Source organism: Sciurus carolinensis, chromosome 8 (assembly GCF_902686445.1).
Source record: "Sciurus carolinensis chromosome 8, mSciCar1.2, whole genome shotgun sequence".
NCBI classification, from domain to species: Eukaryota; Metazoa; Chordata; class Mammalia; order Rodentia; family Sciuridae; genus Sciurus; species Sciurus carolinensis.
This window is the reverse complement of record NC_062220.1, coordinates 21453479-21459848: the sequence shown is the minus strand read 5'-3', so window position 1 is coordinate 21459848 and position 6370 is coordinate 21453479. Positions and strand designations below refer to the sequence as shown.

General features: G+C 44.0%; 1 long non-coding RNA gene across 1 annotated transcript; it reads left to right on the top strand.

Moving 5' to 3' along the window:
• The first annotated feature begins 4017 nt into the window (after window positions 1–4017).
• On the top strand, window positions 4018–5646 carry LOC124990569 (uncharacterized). Its single transcript, XR_007109776.1, has 3 exons — window positions 4018–4067; window positions 4473–4545; window positions 5598–5646. It is a non-coding gene; the product is annotated as an uncharacterized LOC124990569 (long non-coding RNA).
• The last annotated feature ends 724 nt before the right edge of the window (window positions 5647–6370 follow it).

Genomic DNA, 6370 nt, shown 5'->3' with positions numbered 1-6370 from the left:
TGCTGCAGCCACGCTGGCCTCCTTGCCGTGGCTCACACACCCGGGGCCTGCCATCACTAGCCTCGCGCTGACGGACTCGCTGCCTGGAATCCTCTTCCCCAACTCTTTGCAGGCCTGGTTCCCTTATTTCCTTCAAGCCTTTCCTAAAAATCACTTCAGCTTTCTTCACCACCCAATCCTCATGCCTGATCCAATCTACCCTGCGTTTTTCTAAGGGTCCTTATACTTCTCACCTTCTGACATATTAGGCATTGATTGATCATTACTACCATTTACTTCTGTCCCTTCCCTATTAGAACACAAGACCCATGAGGGTAGGGAATTTTTACCCATTTTGTTCCCCAATGGCATCCCAAGCACCTATTTGCTTAGCACCCAGGTATGTACTTCATGAGTACATGAAAAATGGCAAGAGTCAATCTGTCACATTTACTCCCTTGCATTGAATCCTGTAATTATCTATCTACATTTCTGCTGCTTCCACTACAAAGTGAATTTTTTTATTTCTATATCTCCCACATGATGCCTGACACATCCGTGCTCAGTTGATATTTGCAGATTAAATAAAATAGGACAAACCTATCACTCTAACAATAGGACAAACCTATCTAACAAGAAGAACACCAAGGTCACAGGCCTTGCTCTGTATCACACACTCACTAAATGATGTGGTCACAGCTAAGGTCCAGGTCTTCTGTGTCCCTGAAGCAGTCTCCTTCCGCTGTCCCACTCAGCTCCACTGAAAATAGTTTCAAGTCCACCTTGGTTTCCAACTGTGTTGCGAATTTCTTGAGACAAGGCCTAAGCATTAAGATACTTTGAAACTCCCCCAGTGCCAGGTACCGTGCAAGGTATGTATCAGACATATCTAAGAAATATTTGTGGTTTGAGCACTCAAAAAAAATTATTGTTAGCATTGTTTCCACTTTTAATGATAGGAACGATAATAACCTCCCAGCAGTCAGCTTTAAATAGGTTCAAGACACTGAAATACAATTTGAACAGTGTCTTTCATCAGTCCGCTCCCTGGAGAGATGAAATGAGTTCATAATGAGATTCCTGCAATGAGTCAAAAAGCGAGGGAAGGAGGACAGGGCTGTGCCTCGGTTGTTTAGTGGCGTTCGGGAGTCCATTCTTCCTCTGATACTCAGAGCTAGCTCTAGGTCCAGTGGACGGGCAGTAGCATGGACGTACCCTCCACTGCCCCTGTTGAACCCACATTCTCTTTTCTGGCATTGTCTCTTCAAATCCGCTTTATTTGTGGTGGAGGACTGGGAGAGAACTGATGGTTACTCAGTATAAATGTAGTTTGCTCCCAACCCATGGAAAACACGGGAGTCTCTGACGCCCACACAAAATAACACACTGATTAATTGCCAGCAACTACAACAGGTTATTTTCTCAGTAAGAGAGTGGTGCAAAGACTCTCATTTTGAGTTTCTGTTGCTAATATGTTCAACTTGCTTGATTTGAAAGCACAGGTTAACACTCTCTGGAGCCTTTACACTTTGGTGATCAAAGTGTTAGTTCTGTGGAATCTGGGTAAGAGGTAGGCAGACAAATAGTTGAATGAGAAAGGGTAGGTTTCATCATTTGCCCTTATGCAACTAGCATGGCATTAAGGAAAGGAATAGAGACCATGGGAAAAGTAGCCCAGAGGTCACCTAAGTGCTCACACAGGGACACTGGCATGCTGCTGCAGATTAGAAGGGTTTTTGATACATGGTCCTGCTCTTCTTTCTCTGAGGTCAATCAGGGTCAAGTGCCCAATGACAGACTTTCAAAACAATGTTCCATTTAGGCCCACTCTTGGGACAGAATGCCTAAAGCTCTTCTCTACCCTATATTATGCTCTGAAATAAAGAAATGAATACCCTTATTTCCCGGGACCCTACAGCTTCCTTTCTGGCTAAAGTCTCAAGTCACCTGAGCAGCTTTAGATTCTTGCCAGAGTAACTGAGGTTGGTTTTCTCTGTGTGAATGACTCCTGTGCTCACTCTTAGTGCCCCTCTGTATCCATCAACTTTTCGTTGCTGTGACCACAATACCTGTCCAGAATCACTTAAAGGAGGAAAAGTTTATTTGGGTTCATGGTTTCAGAGTTTCAGTCTGTAATCAGTCAACTCCCTTGCTCTGGGTCCAAGATGAAGCAGAACATCAAGGTGGAAGGGCATAGCGAAGGGAAGCTTCTCTTCTCATGGCAGCCAGGAATCAGAGACAGAGAAAAGGGAAAGGACCACAGAGAAGATGAATACCCAGTGTCCCACCTCCTCTAGCCATGCCCCACCTGCCTACAGTTACCTCCCAGTTAATCCATTCAAACTAGGATGAACCCATAAGAAGTTACAGGTCTTATCATCTAATCATCTTATCTTCCTTTCAGCATTCCTGCATTAGCCCAGAAGCTCTGGGGGGAACCTCATATCCAAACCATAACACCCTCTTAGGTCACCTCAGCACTTCAAGGTATACGCCCCACCACACTCCCCAAATAACACAACAAAACAGCCTAAATAACAAACTCCAAAAGCTCTCAAAAGTTGCATTATGATGAAGCTCAATTGGGTTATATCAACTGAGTCTCCTCATTGCTGGATTCCTGGAGGCCATCATATCAGTGTCCTTTGGCTACTTTAAGATGAAGTCTGTAAGTGTATAGGGTGAATACGTGTGCAAGGTCAAGGATGCCTTGCATGGAGAAACTCGCAGTTGCAGAACATTGTGAGAACTTCATTTCTCCAACAGAAATACTTGGCTATTTTCAGGGTTTATAGGGGCTAATTTTATGTTAATCTAATTTGACTACCACAATCTATAGGTAAGAAAATTGCAGACGGGAGATGCTGAGTAACCTGTCCACATCTCATAGCATTGAAGAATTGGGACCAAGGCTATAGGATTAAGATATATAGAAAGAGGCATGGTGTTCACTTGAGCATTTGCCAAGAATCAGCAGCATGATTTAGGCAAGACATCCCTACCTATGGATCAAAGTGAAATAAAAGAATGGTGGAAGTGTAGCTCAGTGGTCATCCTAAATACACACATACCTCTGTGTTCTAGCCCCAGCACCATGCACAAACAAAAAAGATAAAATAAAATGCAAAACTTTCTAGGCCCCTGGTCCCTTATTTGTTTTGTGGACTGATAATAGGGTCTAAGTAGGTTGACAGACATAGAACTTCCTGATGCAAAAAAGCAGGATATAGTTGGACATAAAAATCAAGATATGGTTTTACTTGGGGCTGGGTTGTAGCTCAGTGGCAGAGTGCTTGACAAGCACGTGTGAGACACTGGGTTCAAGTCTCAGCATCACAAAAATATAAATAAATAAAATAAAGTTATTAAAAGAAGAAAAGAAAAGTTGCATTATGAGAAGAGGAGAAAGCTAACCCATGGTTCAGTTGGCAAAATTTGACAAAGCATCCCTCTAATTTCCTCTTAGGAGCCAATGGCCTGTCTTTCCTGCTGAGGGGACTCTGCAGCCTTTCAGAGTTCAGTAATTTAGAGCTCCTCTTGGTTTTTCAATTTGCATCCTCACAAAGAACTTCCTCAGGCATCCATCTCCCTTAGAAGAGAAGAGGATTGAAAATGGCAAATATTTCTTCCTTTGTCACATTAAATGAAGGGGGTTGTTTAAATGGGTGTTAAGTGCCGAGATCGGGGTACTTAGGCACTGAATGATAAATGGTTCAGCTCTGGTCAGGGTGATGTTCTAGTGAGGGCTCTGGGTCCACTGGCTGTGAGTTCAGACACATGGCAGACATGTCTTCATCTCTTCCTTTCTTCACAGTTAAAGTGGGGTCAGCGTTACCTTCCCTAATTCCTCTGCATGGTGGGATAATAGATGAGAAAGTATCAGTGGGAATAACTAATAGACCCCTGGAAATTATAATGCCTCGGTTGGAGATTCTGTGATTCCCTTCCCAGTCTTTTACCTTTTAGTAGTTCCTACCTTTATCATTCTTTCTGTCTCCTTTGCCCACAGGGACCCAAGCAAGGAAAGCCAGATACAACCTCCAGACAATGGAGTCTCCATAGCTATGAGGACATTACGTCAGGCTGGGGTATGGCTTGCCTGGTTGGCCTCTTTCCCCATACCCTTCTTGTTTCTAAGAAAAATGTAGCACTGAAACTAAAAATCTTCCCTTTTCTATTCCTGGTATAATTTTCTCTTCACAGAGAGTATTTTTCCCAAGGTTTCTAAGGTAAGTGCAGGGAATAATAGCCTCAATGGGAAATTGAATTACATTCTAGTGGAATGAGGATGACTCTCAAGGAAAAAAAAATGTAATAATGTATGAGATGTCTTTTATTATTTTTAGCAAAAACTGTTTCTTAAAGGAGATTTTACCCAAGGAGTTTTCTATTAATGTGACACATGACTTAGCCACACACATGCATAAGGAGACAAAACAGAGAGGGGATGAAGTCTGAAGGAGCTTGTTTTTCACCCTCTCTTTCTCTCTCAGTTTTGCTGAGATTCATTGTGCTGATGGTAAGAAGATGATCTTCTTGGATCACTTGGAGAGGAAAAAAACAACGGTGGGTGTAACTTTTCTTTGATGCCAAATTCTTTTGCATGGTCTTTGAGGAGGACATTGATACTTCATTGAATTTTCAGAAAATTCATCTCAAAAAAATTTGGCTCTTAGCCCACCCAAACAACATCCCCAAGTGTCCTAGGTTGCAGCACGAGTTCTGAATTCCCTTTCTAGCCTGGCACTTTCATACTTGATCAACCTGTTGATTCCACAACATGCCAGCACAGGAATCCATCTGTCATGATGGCAAGATGCCCTTTCTGCAGGATGACAAGCCAATATCCACCAGCCCCAGTGCCAGCCAAAGTGGCATTAGCAACAATGCCCTGCATGACACAATAAACTGTATATCGATTCAGCAAGAAGGTCTTCCCAGGGAAGGTATAAGCTGCCAAATGAAGAACCTGCTGCTCATTACAGCAAGTCATGCGTGACCCACTTTAGCATATACCCTGTCCCGTGGGTAATGTGAGCTCTGTCTATGTAGAGCTACTGTGACAGAGGGTAGTTCCTCCTCCAGAGAGTGCTGCACTGTTCTGACAGAGCACACCCCAGAGAGGAGAGCTAGTGATGGTCAGAACACCACAGGGTGACCAGCCTCCCACTGCATCAGGGACTGGGGGTTTTCTTGGCGTGCATAGACTTTCAGTGCAAAAAAATAAGGAAGGTTTCGAACTTAGAATGAGTTAGCTACCCGACCTGTGTCTCCATTCCAGGGCCCCCCAGGCAAACTCCTCCTTGTTCTGTATCCATCCCACCTAGTTTCTACTTCCACTCTTATGGTAGGTGTCTGAAGTGGCCCTGGTGATCCCCAGGTCTTGGTATTCACACCTAGTGTAATCTCTTCCACTAGAGTGTGAACTGGATTTATTTCACTCACTTCTAATGAGGATAAGGCAGCAGAGGAGGGATAGCACTTCTGAGATTATCTTAGAAAAAAAGACCATGGCTTCCATTGAGACCACTCCTTTTCTCTTCTCTTCTCCTCCTTTCCCTTCTCTCCCCTTTACTCCCTTCCTCTTTCCCACCATCTCTCTTTCCTTCTCGTCTCAGGAATAACCATCTACCATGTTGGGAACAGCCCTATGGAGAAGCCTATGCGGCAAGGAATTGATGTCTCTAATCAAAAGCCAGCAAGGACCCAGAGTCTGCAACAGGCACCTGACTGAGCTTGGATGCAGATCCTCCCTCTGTCCAGTCTTGAGATGACCACAACCTTTTCCAATGCCTTGTCTGCTGCCTTTGAAGAACCTTAAGCCAGTGCAACCAGGCTTGGATCCCTCATCTGCAGAAACTGTGAGTCAGTAAGTGTATGTTGTTTTAAGTTTCTAAGTTTGGGGTTAGTTGTTACATAGAAGAAAAGAACTCACAGAGCTTTAAACTGTTAAGAAGCAGGATGCAGTTCAGAAACAGACTGGACTCCAAATAGCAGAGTTTACAGAGACCTGAGAGATTAGTGTCCCAATCCATTCATTTGACAGACTGAAAAGCCTGAGCCCAAAGGAACCCCAGCAACTAATTAGGAACCCCTGGGCTTGAATTCTGAATCTTCTGACTTCTGCTTTGGTACTGGTGCTGTTCAGTGCTGCTACCCAGGCTGGTAACCCTGGCACCCAGATTTTCAGGCGGTGCCATGGTATCAGAATCCTCTTCCCCCCTGTCTTGGTTCCCAAAAGAAGATGCTTTGAATGAACCAGCAGCAGCTTCTTAATCATGTCTTCCCTGTTGGAAGCCTTTTTAACTCCTGTGAGCTGGCTGGCTGCTGCTTTCAGAGGCTTTCTAGATGGAGAGGAATGTGAGTCCCATCCCCCTGCTTGTATCTTTTT